The sequence below is a fragment of the Mustela lutreola genome, chromosome 12, assembly GCF_030435805.1.
Source record: "Mustela lutreola isolate mMusLut2 chromosome 12, mMusLut2.pri, whole genome shotgun sequence".
NCBI lineage: Eukaryota > Metazoa > Chordata > Mammalia > Carnivora > Mustelidae > Mustela > Mustela lutreola.
In genome coordinates, this window is record NC_081301.1 from 22,506,457 (window position 1) to 22,525,675 (window position 19,219).

The 19,219-nt window shown below is 38.6% G+C and overlaps 1 long non-coding RNA gene across 2 annotated transcripts in view; it reads right to left on the reverse strand.

Moving 5' to 3' along the window:
* Positions 1-19,219, reverse strand: part of LOC131812346 (uncharacterized) — a 41,079-nt gene that overhangs the window by 17,157 nt on the left and 4,703 nt on the right. For both annotated transcript variants that reach the window (XR_009346307.1, XR_009346306.1), the window contains exon 2: positions 15,537-15,634. This is a non-coding gene — a long non-coding RNA (uncharacterized LOC131812346). The remainder of the gene's footprint in view (positions 1-15,536; positions 15,635-19,219) is intronic.

The window sequence follows — 19,219 nt, forward strand, 5'->3', positions numbered from 1 at the left end:
ATTAGGCAACAAAGAAAGTCTCAACAAATTTTCAAAGATCAACTTCTAACCACAATGCTATGAAACCAGAAATTAATAAGAAAAAATCTGAGAAATACACAAATACATGAAAACTAAATAACATGCTACTAAACAATGAATGGACCAAGAAATCAAAGGGGGAAATAAATATATGGAGACAAAGGAAAATGAGAACACAATGGTCTAAAATCTTTGGGATGCCACAAAAGCAGTTCTAAGAGGGATGTTTATAACAATACAGGCCTACATCAAGAAGAAAAATCTCAAATAACCTAACCCTATGTCTAAAAGGACCTAGAAAAAGAAGAACAAACAAAACCCAAAACTAGTAGAAGGAAGGAAATAAGAAAGATTAGAACAGAAATAAAGGAGATTCATATATATGAATCAATGAAGTCAGGAACTGTTTCTTTGAAACAGTTAAATTGAATGAAAAAAAAATTGATGAACCTTTAGACACATACATTAAAAAAAAAAAAAAAGGAAGAAAACAGACTCAAAAATCAACCATGAAAGAGAAGAACCACCAATACCACACAAATACAAAGGATTATGAAAGGGTATTATGAAAAACTATATGCCAAGAAATTGGACAGCCTAGGAGAAATGGATAAATTCCTAGATGCATGTAACCTCCCAAAACTTAATCAGGAAGAAATAGAATACCAGGAGAAACCAATTACCAGCAATGAATCAGTAATCAAAAAATTACCAAAAAACAAAAAAAGTCTAGGACCAGATGGCTCACAGGTAAATTCTACCTAAAATTTATTTATTTATGAAGATTTTGTTTATGTATTTGACAGACAGAGATCACAACTAGCCACAGAGGCAGGCAGAGAGGGAGAGTGGGGAAGCAGGCTCCCTGTGGAGCAGAGAGCCCGATGTGGGGCTCAATCCCAAAACCTTGAGATCATGACCTGAGCCAAAGGCAAAGGCTTAACCACTGAGCCACCCAGGTGCCCCTCTACCTAACATTTAAAGGAGAGGTAATACCTATTCTTCTCAAACAATTCCAAAAAACAGGAAAGGAAGGAAAACTTCCAAATCCATTCAATGAGGCCAGTATTACCCTGATAAAGATATACACACTCCAAAACCAGATATACACAAACTCCAAAACCAGAGTTTTAGGCCAATATCTCTGATGAACATAGATACAAATATTCTTAATAAAATATTAACCAAAAAGTCCAAAACATTAAAAAAAATCACTCAATATGGTCAGGTGAGATTTACTTCTGGAATGCAAGTGTAGTTCAATATTAGCAAATTAGCCACCATGGTATATCACATCAATAAGGATAAAACTCATGAGTTCAATAGATGCAGAAAAGGCATTTGACAATTTCAATATCTACTCATGATATAAACTTTCAATAAAATACATTTAGATGGAACATATTTCAATATAATGAAGGCCTTATATGAAAAACCCACAGTGAACATCATTGTGAACCCACAGTGAACATCCATGGTGAAAACTTGAGCTTTCCCTTAAAGTCAGGAACAGGACAAGGATGTATATTTCACCACTTTTATTCAACAGAGTACTGGAAATCTTAACCACAGCCATTAGACAAGAAATACAAAATAAAATAGTAAGGAAAAAGTTAAACTTTACTATTTGCAGATGACATGATACTATATATCAAAAACCCTAGAGACTCCACCAAAAGAGGATTGGAACCAATAAACTAATTCAGTAAGGTCGTAGGATAGCCCCCCACAAAAAATCAATATACAGAAATCAGTTTCATTTCTGTACATTAGTAATGAGTTAGAAGAAAACAATCCCATTTATAATTGCACCCAAAGAATTAAATACCTAGGAACAGGCCCCCAAAAGGAGGTAAAAGATCTGTACTCTGAAAACTATAAAACACTGAACGGAAGATGATACAAACAAATGGAAAGATATTCCACGCTCAGGAATGGACAGTATTGTCAAAATATCCACACTCTTCAAAAAATACATTCCTTATCAAAATACCAATAGTATTTTTCACAGAACTGGAAAAAATAATCCTGGAATTTGTAGGGAACCACAAAAAGACCCCAAATAATCAAAGCAATCTTAAAGAACTGGAGGTATCATATTCCCAGATTTCATGATATACTATGAAGCTATAATAATCACAACAGTACTGGCACAAAAATCAATGTGACACATAAATCAATGTGACAGAAAAGAGAGCCCAGTAGTGAACCCATGATTATATGGTCAGTCTTTGACTGAAAAGGCAAGAATATGCAATGAGGAAAAGGCCGTTTTTTAAAACAAATTATATTAGGAAAACTGAACAGTTACACACAAAAGAATGGGATTGGACCACTTATACTGTATGCATAAATAAACTCTAAATGGATTAAAGACCTAAATGTGAGTCCTGAAACCATAAAACTCCTAAAAGAGAGCACAGATGGTAATATCTCCGGCATCAGCCATAACCTTTTTTTTTTGGAGATAGGTCTTCTGAGGCAAGGAGAGCAGAAGCAAAACTAAACTATTGGGACTACATCAAAATAAAAATACACATATATTTTTTCTACACAGTAAAACAAAACAACAAGAAGACAACATAGTGAATGGGAGAAGATATTTGCAAATGACCTATCTGATAAAGGGTTAGTATCCAAAGTATATAAAGAACTGAGACAACTAAACACCAAAAAAAAAAAAAAAGAAAGAAAGAAAAAATCCATTTAAGGAGTGGGCAGCAGACATGGGCATTTTTTCCAAAGACATACAGATGGCCAACAGACACATGAAAAGATGCTCAACATCACTCATCATCAGGGATATGTAAGTCAAAACCACAATGAGGTATCACTTCACACCTGTCAGAATGGCTAAGAATCAAAAAACACAAGAAGCAGCAAGTGTTAGTGAGGTCCTCAAAAAATTAAATTACTCTATGAACCAGCAATCCCACTAGCAAGTACTGGGTATTTCTCCAAAGAATACAAAAATAATTTGAAAAGATACATGCACCCCTATGTTCATAGCAGCATTATTTGTAACAGCCAAAATATAAAAGCAACTGAGGTATCCATTGGTAAATGATAAACACGTGGCACGTGCACACACACACACAAATACTACTCAGTGATACAGAATGAAATCTTACCATTTCCAATAACACGGATGGATCTAGGTAGTATAATGCTATACAAGTTAGGGAAAGACAAATACCATATGATTTCACTGCTGTGGAATTTAAGAAACAAAACAAATGAACAAAGAAAAAAAATAGATTTTTTAACTATAGAAAACAGATGGTTACCAGAAGGGAGGTGCAGGCTGGGGGGGACGGGGGTTGGGGAGGTGATGGACGCAATAGGTGAAGGGGATTAAAAGTGCACATATGATGAGCACAAAGTAATGTATAGCACTGTTGACTCAGTATATTGTACACCTGAAACTAATAAAATGCTGTATATTTACTATTTTTTTTTAAAACCAGTAAAATTAGATGTTTAAAAGTTAGTTAAGGGGACTCACAAAAAAGATGTAAAATATGGCAACATATGCACAAGATGGGGGGGAGTAAAAATGAAGTTCTTTTAGAACGTGTTTCAACTTCAGTGACCAACTTTATATAGACTGTCAATTACTTAAGAATGTTATATATGAACTTCATGGTAACTGCAAACCTGAACCCTGTAATAGATACACAAATAATAAAGAAAGGAAAGCCAACCATAACATTAAAGAAAGTCATCATTCACAAGGAAAAGGGAGCAAGAAGAACTACAAAAACCACCATAAAACAATTAACGAAATGGAATTATATACCTGTCACTAGTTAACTGTGAATGGTCTAAATGCTCTAGTCAAAAGACATAGATAGGATAAATTAAAAAAACAAAAGATCCATCTGTATGTTGCCTTAAAAAAATTCATTTCAGAATTAAAGACACAGATTGAAAGGAGAGATGGAAAAAGATACTCCATGAAAAGGAAAGGAAAAAAAAAAACAGGGTAGCAATACTTACATCAGAAAAAAAGACTTTAAAACAGAGACTGTAAAAAAATAATAATAATAAAAAAGATTAAACAGACTGTAACAAGAGACAAAGGGCATTACATGATAAAGGCATCAATCCAACAGGAGGATAATGTTTTAAGTATCAATGTACTCAACACTGCAACACCTAAATACATAAAGCAAACATTAATAGACAAAAGGAGAGAGACCAACAGTAATACAGTAATAAGGGACTTTAACATCCCACTCATATCAGTGGATGGATATGTCATCCAGGCAGGGCGGGGGACAGGGCAGAGAATCAATAGGGAAACAGTGTCTTTGAAGGACACATTAGACCAGATGGACTTAACAGATGTATAATAGGACATTTTATCCCATAAAATGGCATACACATGTTTTTCAAGAGCACATTGAACACTCTCTGGGATAGATCACATGTTAGGCCACAAACCAAGTCTCAAAAATTTAACAAGACTGAAATATCACCAAGCTTTTTTTCTGTTCACAATGGTATGGAACTAGAAATCAATTACAAGAAAAAAAAGAAAAAAAAAAAAACAACGGAAAAGAAACCCCAAACATATGGAGGCCAAACGAAATGCTCCAAAGAATACAAAAATAATTTGAAAAGATACATGCACCCCTATGTTCATAGCAGCATTATTTGTAACAGCCAAAATATAAAAGCAACTGAGGTATCCATTGGTAAATGATAAACACGTGGCACGTGCACACACACACACAAATACTACTCAGTGATACAGAATGAAATCTTACCATTTCATACCTTGAAGCAAATAAAAGTGAGTCCAAAATTTTGGTCGGGGGGCACGGTGCAAGTTCTAAGAGGGAAATTTATAGTGATACAGGCCTATCTCAGAAAAAGATTAAAGCCTCAAGTTAGAAGGAAATAAAGATCAGCATAAAAATAAATGGAAACAAACAAAAAAGAAAATAGAAAGGTCAACAAAACCAAGAGCCTGTTCTTTGAAAAGATAAAGAAAATTGATAAAGCCTTTATCAAGAAAAATAATTCAAAATCAGAAATGGAGAAATAACTGATCCCATAGAAACAAAAGATTTATAAGAGACTTATGAAAAATATTCCAAATTAGACAACCCAGAAAAAATGGACAAATTCTTAAAAACAGCCTTTTCAAGCACTACCAGGAAGAAATAGAAAATCTGAACAGACTGATGAGTAGTAACAAAATTGTAATCCAAACAAATTGTAATCAAAACCTCTCGACTGATCAAAGTCCAGGACCAAATGGATTCACTGGTCAATTCTACCAAACATTTACAAAAGAATTAATAGTTTGGGAAGAGTAAGTATTGAGAAAACACACACAAACACACACACACACACACACACACACACAAGGAAGAACTTCCAAATATATTCTACAATGCCAGCGTTACTCTCGTTACAAAAACAAAGACCATACCAAAAGGAAACAAAAACAAAACTACAGACCAACCAATATCCCTGACGGACATGCATGCAAAAATTCTCAACAAAATATTATCAAGCCACATTCAACAATACATTAAAAGAATCCTTCACCATTATCAAGTGACATTTATTCCAGGGATTCAAAGATGGCTCTGCAAATCAGTGTGATATACCACATTAATGATAGGAGGATAAAATTCCTAGGATGAACCCTAGGACGCTCAACCCACTCTGGCCACAGCTCCAGCGAACGTCATCAGACACACACAGTCTACGCAGGGGATGGCCATACACTTCTTCAAGGATAGGAGAAGTAGCTGTTCTGCCTAATTCATAAAAACAAACACAGAAAGTCAAGCAAAATGAGGAGATAGAGAAATAAGCTCCAGAAGAAAGAACAAAGCAAAACCTCAGAAAAAGAACTAAATGAAACAGAGATAAGCAATATACCTGAGAAAGAGCTTAAAGGAATGATCCTAGAAACTTTTGCTAGACTGAACAGTGGAGGAATTCCATGAGAATTTCAACAAAAATTTTTAAAAAGTATTTAAAAAGAACCAATCAGCACTGAAGAATACAATAACTGAACTGAAAAATACATTAGAGGGAAACAACACGTTAGTGGATGTAGAGAAACAAATCAGTGTTCTAGAAGGCAGGGAAATGGAAAGTCCCCAAGTTAAACAGCAGAAAGAAAAAAGAATTAGAAATCCTACAATCATTTCTATAGAGGTTAAATTTTATCAAAGGCTTTTTCTACATTTATTTATGATAAAAACTCTCAGCAAAGTGGGTTCAGAGGGAACATACCTGAACATAATAAAGGCCTTATATGATAAGCTCACAGTTAACAGCATACTCGATGGTGAAAAATTAAGAATGTCTAGTCTTACCACTTTTACTTGATATAGTACTGGAAGCCCTAGCCATAGCAATCAGACCAAAAACAAAACAAAACAAAACAAAACAAAAATCCAAATTGGTAAGGAAGTAATAAAACGGTCCTGATTTGCATATGACAAGACATTATACTAGAAAATCCTAAATACTCTACAAAACAGAAACAAAACCAGAACTACTAAAATAAAAGCATTTGGGAAAACTGCAGAATACAAAATACAGAAATCCATTTCCATACACTAATAGCAAAGTAGAAGAGGAATTAAGAAAACGATTTCCATTTATAATTGCACCCAGGCACCCCTACAATTTGCATCCAGGTATCTCTACAATTTATAATGGAGCACACAGCTCTAGAGTTCTAGGGCTACACTGTAATTTCTTTGTTCATTCCACGGTCAGTGGACTAGGATTAGTCTCAGTTTTTGTTTACAGACAATGCTGTCATGAACAAGGTTCTTTAAGTGGGAGGCTTGGAGTGAAATTACTGAGTCACAGACCTATGCTTCTTAAACATTATTGTGTACATGAATTCACCTGCAGAGCGCGTTATGATGCTGATTCCGGTTTGGTGGGTCTGTGATTCCGCAGTTCTAACAAGCTCTCAATGTTCATGTTCATGTTATTGAACATGAACAGGTCTGGTCCCTGGACCCTGCCTTGAGTCAAGTATGAATTTGCTGAAGTTTATTAAATGCTAGTTTTACTAGGTACGACAGGAATAAGTTCGTTACTCCACATACTCCCCAATTTACTACACTCAGACCTCTACATTCAAATTAAATCCAACTTAGTGGCGGTGTAACCATATTTTGATTTTATTTTGCATTTTGGGTTAATGATGCTGAGCACTTTCACCATGCTTATTGGTTACTCAGATTTTCTCTTGTGAAGCACCTATTCCAGTCTTTTCCTCTATTTTTCTGTTGGTTGTTCAGTCTTACTGATTTTTTCAGCATTCTTTGTCCATTTTGGATGCTAGCCTTTTATTGATTTTATGTCCCAAGTATTTTTTCAGCTGGTGACTTGTTCTTTCACCCGCTTTGTGGATTTTTAAAGTAGTATTATCACTTAACATAAAAAAAAAATTTCATGTCAAGAATTGAGAAATACTAGAAATACTAGAACACTAGAATTGCCTGGCTCCATTTCCTCTTTCTCCCATGATGACCATCCTCCCTGACCTCTGGTAACAGACGCAACGCCACAGAGCTCATTGTGCCCGGAAACCACTTCCAGTCCATGTCTGGCGCTCAGGAACAGGAAGCTTCTGGAATGATGATTGGCTGTGGAGGACCAAGCTAGTGGGATCAGGCTTAGTGGCCCCTAGTTTCACTTCAAGCGAGCAGTCTCTCTCAACGAGCACTTTTCATGAAATCTTACAACACGACCCAGTGAGTGGACCAGCAAGTTGCTTTGGGTAAACAGAAATTCCCAATTTCGATATTGTTGAAACCCCGAAGTCAGGTATATAACTGCTTTTACACATTTGGGAGTGTTCTTATTTGGGCAGGTTATACTACACACAATTCCTGGTCAAGCTTTTGCAAGGTTTCTGCTATTTTAGCTAGTAACCATCTATGTAAAACAACAACAACACACTTGCATCACACAAGGTGATAAACACAAAACAATTTAACAACCACCATCTGAAATGATGTTTAAGAGAAAAAACAGTTCTTTTTTTTCATAGCCCAACACAGCGTTAACACTCACAGCAATAATGCCAACAGATTTCAAATCCAGGTTCATGTTTTTAGATCAAATCCTTCCCAGTGATAATGCAAGTAGTTTTTAGAACACGTGTGCACTAGTGGGGGAGTCACCCCATAACCATATGGAGAACACACCAGTGACCATCGGTTAAAGAACCGAATACGTGTGAAGACAGAAATCTGGGGGGCTGCTGGTGCAGATGGGCCTTCCACCAACCCCAGCTCACATGACACCCCTTCCCCAAGCAGCCCTACCTTGGGGTTGAGCTTTCTGGTCCACCTGGCCCTGTTTTCCTTCTGCGTGCAATGGGGTCCCCATCTACAGTGGGCAGCAGAGACCACACGGTCTTGGAGAAGAAAGCAAACGTAGCTCAACTCAAGCTCGAGTCTAGGGAGCTCTGGGAGAAGCTACTTACAGCGTGAGCCCAGGAGCAGCCGGATTACTGGTAGGTCGATGTTTTGTGCCACACCTGTAGCCTGTTTGCTTCCCCGGGATACCAGCCAGGAGGCTCTGCTCCAGGACAGAAGGAACCTTAGAATACTTTAAGGCAGGGGAAGAAAGATCAAGGCAGGCAGTGGATGATGGGAACAGTCATTTTTGACTCTGGCTGCGCAGATCTTTCTACTGGGTTTGCTTTGATCTATACTGGTAGCTGGGGTGCCAGTCCCACAGAGTAGGATTTCATTGCTAGGAGCGAGAAGCACGGGCATCAGGAATTTTTTTAAAAGTTCTCCAGGTGGGGCGCCTGGGTGGCTCAGTGGATTAAGCCGCTGCCTCCGGCTCAGGTCATGATCTCAGGGTCCTGGGATCAAGTCCCACATCGGGCTCTCTGCTCGGCGGGGAGCCTGCTTCCCTCTCTCTCTCTCTGGCTGCCTCTCTACTTGTGATTTCTCTCTGTCAAATGAATAAATCTTAAAAAAAAAAAAAAAAAAAAAAAAAAAGTTCTCCAGGTGATTGAAATGCGCAGCTGGTAAAGAGAATCCCTACATTGGTGTCCCTCCTGGGGCCATTGTGTCAGTCAGGAGTCCACGCTGGGAGAAAATGGTAGGGGGCGGGGATCTGAATTGTTACTACAGAGTTAAAGAGGAGGTGCTGCTGTAGATGGGTAGATATCAGTGGTTCTTAGAGAGTGGTCTGGAAACTTCCAGCAAATGCAGATTCTATATAAGCAGGATTTCTGGGGTGGGACCCAGGAATCTGCATTTTAAATAAGCTCTTTCTAAGTGATTCTTAGAACATGAAACTTCGAGAAGCAATATTTGGGGGGTAGAAGCTACAGAATTCTATCATTATCTGGAGGCATTAATATCAAGATGAAAAAACTGTAGGGTTGAATTCACTGCAGTGTTAAATGGCCCCGAGGCCATCTGTGCATACATTTGCCAACAGACATGCTTTAGAACAAACCTTAGTGAAAGAGCGCATGTGACCACCGTCAGAGAATCAACACATTTCTCTCCGTCCAAGCCTCGGTTTTGAGTTTGTGTCATAGCAACCAGTAACTAGGTCAGCCAAGACCTATTGGGGCTGTCATAGATGTGGGAGACAGGTGCTAACTGTAGAGTGAGAGAGGAATGGAGTAGAAGAAGAAATGATCCATTCTTCATGGTCAACTCTTAGCCTGGAGGGGGCTGATTCTTGTAATACAAAGTGTCATTGACCTGTCATGGTAGAGAAATCTTTATCTTGCTTCTCTTGGTATTTCAAGTCTCAGTTGCCGAGGTTCTTACAAAGTAGGGCAGAGTTTGCAACAGTTGCACTGCACAACCCAGGAACGTTTTGCAATAGTACAGAATTCATATCATTCTTGAATTTGTATATAAACCTATAGGCCTGGATGTAATACATGAAAATGTGATACTAATTATGTTTCTTTATATATTTCTTTATATTCTGGATGTAATACATGAAAATGTGATACTAATTATGTTTCTTTATATATTTCTTTATATTCTGAATGTAATACATGAAAATGTGATACTAATTATGTTTCTTTATATTGGGATACTAATTATGTTTCTTTATATATTCAGATGGACACTGAATACTGGAGTGGCTTTATATTTTTTTTTATAAAAATAACTATTTGTTTTCACAAATTAAGTAAAGATGTTGGCCTTTTTGACTAATGTCTTTATATTTGTTCCTTAATTTTTGAGGCAATTTTGAATATTTATTTTTAAAGATTTATTTATTTGAGAGAGAGATCAGTGCAGGTGTGCCTACATGCATGGAGGCAGAGCGGCAGAGGGAGAGGGAGAGAGTCTTTTTTTTTTTTTTTCCTAAAGACTATTTATTTATTTGACAGACAGAAATCACAAGCTGGCAGAGAAGCAGGCAGAGAGAAAGGAAGGGAAACGGGCTCCTTGCTGAGCAGAGAGCCCGATGCAGGGCTCGATCCCAGGATCTTGAGATCATGACCTAAGCCAAAGGCAGAGGATTTAACCCACTGAGCCACCCAGGCACCCTGGGAGAGAAAGTCTTAGGCAGACTTCTCCCTGAGCGTGGAGCCCAACGTGGGGCTCTATCTCATGACCCTCAGATTATGACCTGAGCTGAAACCATGAGTCAGGTGCTTACCCGACTGAGCCACCCAGGTGCCCTGGCAATTCTAAATATTTAGGGAAAACTAATTTTTGGAGACATGAGAATTTTCTAATTTTTCTACTTTTTAACTCTTAATTTATGTTTTTAGATTAAAATATATTCAAAATCTGAATATTTGAAAACAACCCCACATTACTTTTTAATCTTTAAGATCACTGAAATGAGTTCAAGTCAAGGTCATAGTAAAAATCACGACAGGATGTTAGGAGAGAGAAAAAGCTGAAAGGGAAAAAGAAAATTTCCAAGCCAGAAGCCTGTAGAAATTTTAAAAACTAGCAGCAATAAAAATTTCAGACTTTATTGAGTATAACCCATATACATTCAGAAATAGGGCACTATAGGTTATTTATTAGTGAAGATTTAATTATTTATGGACGTTAATAAGAATATGATTCTGCTCAAATCCACAGCTTAAACTGCAAGTCTGACTAAATCCTTACAACTTAATATTATTTGGTAAATGATTCTTTAGCTACTAATTAAAACACTGAGATGGAAAAGAGAATTCCTCATGTCAAATGCATAATTCAGAAGTAACAAATGTAACTCTGGGTTGCACCTTGTGAGATAAAATTATAGACACAAAACCAGCAGATTGATCAAAAAAGACAAAATCCCTGGTGTGTTACTGTGTTTGTTGGCTAATCATACTGGAAAATGATTCTAACCCTTTTAACAGCATGAGATTTTTTTCTAACAAAACACACTGTGCTTCAAATTCATGGTAATGATTTTCCACTGGATAAACATGGTAGAAAATACAGCCTTTCATTTAACATCAGGTCTTTCAAACACAGTGCATTAAGCGTATCTTTTGATTGTGATGTTTCAACATGTGGGATCTTAGTGACCCTGATAGGACTGCTTAGCCGAGAGCCAGCCAATTCCTAGTGCTAGGAAAGGACTGACCTATGAGTGTGATTGTCATATGGAAACCAAGCCTGAGCCTGTCCACCTCACCACTTCTCCATCAGGCTCTTACACTCAGAGCCACAATTCACCTGTTCTTACCACCCCACAGCCAAAGAAAAGATCATGTTCAAAATCCATGGTGTGTTTATTAATAGATGAATGGCTAAAGAAGATTTGGTACACACACACACACACACACATATACATACAGACATAACATAATTATATTCAGCCATAAAAAAAGAATGAAATCCACTCATCTGTTGAAGGGCATCTTGGCTCTTTCCACAGTTTGGCGATTGTGACCATTGCTGCTATGAACATTGGGGTACAGATGGTCCTTCTTTTCAGTACCTCTGTCTCTCTGAGGTAAATACCAGTAGTGCAATGGTGGGTATGGAGGAGGGCACGTATTGTAGGAAACACCAGGTATGGTGCATAAACAATGAATCTTGGAACATTGAAAAAGACAATAAAATAAACTTAGGATGTGAAAATAAATTAAAATAAAACTATTTGGAAAATTTAAAAAAAAGAATGAAATCTTGCCATTTGCAACAAGATGGATGGAACTGGGCAGTATAATGCTAAGCGAAATAAGTCAGAGAAAGACAAATACACGATTTCACTCATGTGGAATTTAAGAAACAAATGAGTAGAGGAAAAAAAGGAGAGAGACACACAAACCAAGCAAATGACTCTTAACTGTCGAGAACAAACTGAGGGTTACCAGCGGGGAGGTGGTTGGGGGGCGAGGTAAAGTAAGTGATGGATTCATGAGTCCCTTGTCAGGATGAACACTGGGCGATGTCTGGAGGTGTTGAATCACTCTACTGTACACTGGAAACATAATATAACACTGTATGTTAACTACACTGGAATCAAAATTTTAAAAAACTTTAAAATCCATCATGTGAATTTCCACCGTGTGTCACAAGGACGGAAGCCAACTATCTCCCACCAGCCAGCATTTGCTCCTCGGAGCTGAAAACCAAACATAGTTGTGTTTTTAAAAGTTGGGATGAAGGGCCCTCACTGCTCAGGTGAGCTGAACCCACCACAGCTCAGATTTTGAAACGCCAAACCCGAGGCCTGACATCACCACTAAGGGGAAGCCAGGTCCAAGGCATTAGGGACACGTTCTGGGCTGCAGAGCCCATCATCAGTATTTGAACTCGCTGACCTTCAGCCTGTTTGCCCTGCCTCTCCTGCTCCTTCCTGTGGAACCCACAATAAAGACACTTGCCTTGGTTTCCCTCATCCCTTCCTGCCCTTCTTCATGAGAACTGTGAGTATGAGCTGGCTTTCCAGGGGCAGACATCTCCTGCTCCATTGGCCTCATCATATCTGAATAATCAAACCAATATTTTAAAACACAGAAAGAAGCTGGGGAACACTGGCTTGTACATTCCCAGTCCAAAGAACAGTATTTTATTACTCCCATGCCATGGTGTACACCTGGTCTTTGGAATTCTCTTTGGCCAATGTTGGTATGTATGACTGTCAACTAGATTCTCCACGAAATCAATATGAAACATCACTTGCCCATGGAAAGATGCACATAGGGAACTGTCGGAACTGGGAGAGGAGAAGGTAGTGAGCAATGGATGATACTGAACAGACAGGTCAATGCTGGCATAGAGAACTGGCTCGAAGCTCTTGAACACCACACCAGCACTACGCCAAGCATTGTGTGTCCCAGGGAAGTAATCTTTGCTTAGCTGACTGCATAATCCCTACAGAGAACAATGGAAAGTAGCAGAAATGATTTGGAAACTGGGTGCTAGAATAAAACAATGAGATGAAGGATTAATATCCAGGAAGAAAAATTTTTTTAATGGAATCTGTAGATAGAAGAAATTATCATAATGGGTTCCAATGAGAAATTCATATTCAGTTCAATTTGATGATGGCAGGAACAAGTGTCCATTCAACTAACAGTCATTAGATATAGTATTGAGCTACCCGAAGAAACCAGGAAAATTGTGAATATTTCATTCCTTTTAAATCTATTATCAAAAGCCCTGTTATTGACTTCAGGGTTGTGGAAATTAAACATCTTTCTATATGCTTATTGACTTATTTTTTTTTGAAGTACCTGTCTTTTTTCTATGTCTGTATTAATGTCTATGTTTTCTCAATGGTTTGTAGTTCTTTATATATTTTAGATAGGAATCTACTGACTGGTATTTCTATGTCCATTCTGTGCCTTGCATTTTTACTCTTAATGTCTTCAATAAGAAACAAATAAGGATTTCTTCATTTTAATGCATTCCATTTTATCAATAATATGCTCCCTGATTAGTGGTTTTCCTGTCTTGTTTAAATTACCTTTGCCTTCCCCCAAAACTTATTCTATTATTTCTTCTAGAAGACTTACTGTCTTTTAAAATTTGGACCTACAGGGCGCCTGGGTGGCTCAGTGGGTTAAGCCACTGCCTTCGGCTCAGGTCATGATCTCAGGGTCCTGGGATCGAGTCCCGCATCGGGCTCTCTGCTCAGCAGGGAGCCTGCTTCCCTCTCTCTCTCTCTGCCTGCCTCTCCATCTACTTGTGATTTCTCTCTGTCAAATAAATAAATAAAATCTTTAAAAAAAATTAAATCTAAAATAAATAAATAAATAAATAAATAAAATTTGGACCTACAATCCAATTGGAATTGGGTTTTGTGTATGATGGGAGACAGAGGTCAAGATTAATCTTTCCCCACAGAGCTCTCCATTGGACTAAACACTGTTTATGGAACACTGCTTACTGCCTCTCCCTCCACCCCCTGGCTCTCTAGTGCCACCTTCATCACAAGCATATTAAGCTGTTTAAGCTGTTTTATTTCAAGGGAGTTTTCTGTATTGATGTATTTACGTATGGCTTGAAATTTCTTTAATTTAGATTCACTGTCCACTTGGGTCCCTAAGTGAGGTCAACTTTCTTGGGATGTAATTATTGCCAATAAACAGCCCAGGAGTGATATGTCAATTAGACTTCAAGCAAAATACAAATTCCAGTTTCTGGGTGGACCCAAATCTTTCTCCATCTGACTCCATGCCTCCTCACGTCTACAGACTATAGGCATGAAGAAGTCAAGACAGTTAGATACTTAGTTATCTGTCCTCATATTCACAAACTGCCTGAAGACCCACATTGTTTATATTTGTAATCACATTTTCATTACTGCTTTCTTTTCTAAAGATTTATTTTTATTATGTTATGTTAGTCACCATACAGTACATCATTAGTTTTTGATGTAGTGTTCCATGATTCAATGTTTGTGTATGACACCCAGGGCTCCATGCAATATGTGCCCTTCTTCATACCCATCACTGGGCTAGAGAGAGAGAGAGCATGAGTTGGGGGAAGGGGGAAGGTGATAGAATCTCAAGCAGACTCTGTGCTGAGCTGGAAGCCTGATGCGTGGCTCGATCGCATGACGCATGAGATCATGACCACGAGATCATGACCTGAGCCGAAACCAAGAGTCGGAAGCTTAACCAACTGAGCCCTCACGTGTCCCTTAGTGGCTTCTCCTTTGACTATTCAAAGGAATGGCCCCTCTCCCAGATGGGCTGGGCTAAAGTTGGGGGCACAGAAACTAGAGACTCCAAAAAGGCTTTTTCTTTAGTGATTCACCATTGAGGAAGTGGGGAGGCCACCCAGGCCTGTCTCCACCCAGAAATTCTGAGAAAGAACTAAGCAGCCCAGGAGGTACGGAAAGAGAAATTCCAGGAGATGGAAGTTTCTAGCAAATGTTTAACCTGGCTCTGGGTCTCAAAAGCCTCTGTGTTCTTGGGCTTATCACCTCTCCAAATCCACCCAAACACAAAAACAGCCTATTAAAACACATATCAGAAATAAATAAAATAAATATAATGTCACAAAGAGTCGAATCTCAACACTTGACAGGGAAGTGATGTCAAATTGAGCAACTCTCACCTGACTAGTACATGTGATTTCTGGAAGCCCAGGGGTCATCAGCTAAACCTGTTGGGATCCAAAAGTCATCTTCCAGAAGCCAGAGATGTAGCTGAAATCTTCAGTAGAAACAAAAGCAGAGATGAGTAGGTTTTTCCGTAAATATCCTTGCCGTTCTGTGCACACATCTGGATCTGTGCACAAATTTCACACGCTAGGAAGAGGGACCCAGTGTTGTTTGGGAACAGCAGAGCAGAGACACGGAGCTTGGAAAACACAGTCTAAGGAAAAACTCATAGCTTGGGTTACATGATAGGGCGACATTAACAGGTCAGCCCCTGTAGGGAGTCTCTGAAATTAGGCTCGCTCTTCTTCCGCAAATCTTTGCAACGGGTCTCAAGTTCATAGGCTGTAGCAGAGAGGACACACCTATGTTGAGATCGGACAGAGGGCTCAGAGCAGGGAAATTGAGACCTGAAGCCAATCCCTTCTTCCACATCCCCACCCCACTCTCCAATATAAATGCATCTCTGCAAACAGATCTGCCAGGACTGTGAACAGGAAAAGGTTTCTCCAAAGCTAGGTAGCTTGATAAGTCACTATGGAAATAGCTCCGTGGTTCTTGGCTTTAATGGCATGCCGGCAAGTATCACAGTAGCGAAGCCTCGCCCCTTCCTTCTGTGATTTGGATCCAGTGGGTATGGGATGAAGCCCTGGCGTCAGAAACTATAAGAAGTTACTCAAGTGATTCTTACTGTGCAGTCAGAATCGAGAGCCCCCAAATTAAGCTTAAACACCTTCGGACTGCAGCCATCACACTATATAACAGAAAACCCAAGAATGTGGGCCCAAAAGGCTGGGAAGACTTTTCAGTCAAGGATCAGGTTCAGGATGAGTTGATTAAAGGAAAATTTACAGATTTTGGAACAAGGAATCAAATTGTTCCTGGATGTTAACTTACTATTATTATTATTTCAATTTTTTATTTTAAGGAGGCTCCACGCCCAACATGGGGTTGGAACTCACAGCCCTGAGATGGAGTCACAGTATTCTACCAGGTGCTCCCATGGATGTTATCTTATTTTTAAAGCTCACACAGAACATTATCTGAGAAACTGATTAAAGTTTTTTAAACTAGGTTTTTTAAAAGAGCATTTTGCTAATAATAAATAGTGGAGGAGTATCTAATCTCAGACCCCCGTTTCAGACGTCAGACTCAGGTTTCAGTATCATGGGATACACTTTTTTAAAAAAAGATTTTATTTATTTGACAGACAGAGATCACAAGTAGGCAGAGCACCAGGCAGAGAGAAAGGGAGAAGCAGGGTCCCCACTGAGCGGAGAGCCCCATGCAGGACTCGATCCTTGGGCCCTGGGATCATGACCTGAGCCGAAGGCAGAGGCTTTAACCCACTGAGCCACCCAGGCGCCCCGCATGGGACATACTTTATGAGAAGGAACTCCAGCTCCGAAAGCAGAATGAAGTGGGTGCAAATTCTGTCCTTCCAGTTATCAAGCTGTGGCACCCTGCATAGGTTACACAACCTCTCTGAGCCCCTGTAATGGGGGTAATAATACCTGTTTCCCAGGAAGCTGGTCGGGATGAAATGGGACAGCATATCCAAAGAGCCTTTGGTCAGGCTCTTTGACACTGGAACCACGTGGATTAACTCAGGGTTATGGTAAAGATATTCGGGGAAGGTAAGAACAAGGCAATAGTCACAAAACCCACTTGGACTTGCTCGGAGCTGCTGCTGAAATATTTTGGGAATGAGAGGCACCCCTGCCTGGTCAGTAGCAGGCATTCTTTGTCCCGATGGTCTCCCACCAATGGGGTTCAAATACTTCCCATCCGATTCCTTTGACTGTGGATTCAGTGGCTCTGTCTTGCTCTATGTGAAGCCTGATTACTTGGGCCTGCCACCTCCGGAAGGGTTAGGCCTATTCAGTAGAACTTCTACCTCAGGCCACTTCATAGGCACTGACTAGTCATAGATGGGCCCAGGGAGGGTGGTGAGGTCACTTGGCACTGAGCCTGTGTAAAGAAGCCCGCTGGAGAAATTTATAGGTTTATGGGGCCTGATAGCTGAACCAGCCAGAGCTCATTAAATAGCAGTAGAAACACCAAAACCCCTCAATCTTTCCAAGTTGTTTGTGTGGCTATGACTTAAGGTCCTCACTAGAGGGCAGGCAACTTTAAATGATGGATTTTTTTTTTATGGTGAATAAACTGAATAAATGATAATCATTATTGGAATAATAATCATAGGTAACATTTATTACATACATTCTAAAAGTTAGGAACTCCACTAAATGCCATATATTTAATTAATTTAATTTAATTTATTAAATATATTTAATTTAATTTACTATATATTTAATTTAATTTAAATTGCCATATATTTAATTTAAATTTATATTTATGTATATAAATATTTAATTTATATTTAATTTAATTTAAATTAACATATATTTAATTTAATTTAAATTACTTCTTGTACTCTCTTCACCTCGTTCTTACCATAAATGATAACAGTTCTTTCCCCACAACTGCATTGGACGTTTCATGAGGATAATGTCTATTTGCTATTCTTCACTGATCGATTACTGAGTCTGGAACATCACAGTAGCTGAGTAAGTACTTGTTGAATGAAATACATATTGAATGAATTGAATCTTAAGTTCAAAGCCAAAACATGGAGGCTGTTATTATTCTAGTACATTGTGTTTATCATTAGTAAAATTCCTTTCAAATTTTGAAATATCTCTTTTTAGGTATTTGAAATTAAGTATTAAGTAGTTGTCCCAGAGGATTCCTTCGATAACTTTTATATGCTTTATTTTGGAGGGTGTTGGGAAATATTTTTTTAACAGAGAGTGATAGACATTGTCAAAACTAAAATCAATAAGATCCTCCTTGAGAAGAACTTGCACTATTAACTTATAATCGTAATTTAAGGTATGTAATTACCTGAACCGATCTGTCAGTTTATCTCCAACAAGTTCTTATAGCACTGACCTCACACCACCACTGTTCTAAGGACTTCATACCCTCATAAAGGTACTATTATTAACCCCATTTTACAGATGGTAAATAGTTACGCATAACTATTATTGGCCCATTTTACAGATGGGGAAACTGGGACGATTAAGAAAACAGATTTCACAACCAGTAAGTGGCACAGCCAGGATGAAAACCCAGGTGTTCTGGCGGGAGACTCCGGAACCTGGTCACCACAGTGCCTACTCACCTCACTTAATAAGATTGCACAGTCATCATATAAAGTTCTAATTGCACAGGTAATGATTCCGGTAGGCCACCGCAAAACAAATTTGGGAAAACTTTTGCACATTTTTATCCTGGACTTTTCATTCATTTGACATAATAGTGCTAGAAAAAGAAGGTCAGACAGTTCCTGGTTTAGACAGGGAGTTATTTTGTCACGGCATGATGAGGAATTATAAATGGTGATCCCCTTTCCAAAACACCAAACACACCAACTTGCAAAGGCTGGCCTGCTCTAGGGCAGAGTTCTTGGCGTATCAACTGAAAAACCAAAGCAGACAATGCAAACATTTTTTAAATATCCTCAGAATGCAATATACTTACAGCCAAGGGAGTTTTGCAATGAAAACAACAGGCAACAACTGTATGACTCAGCAATTCTGCTCCTGGGAAGAGTCACCAGAAGAACTGCAGACAA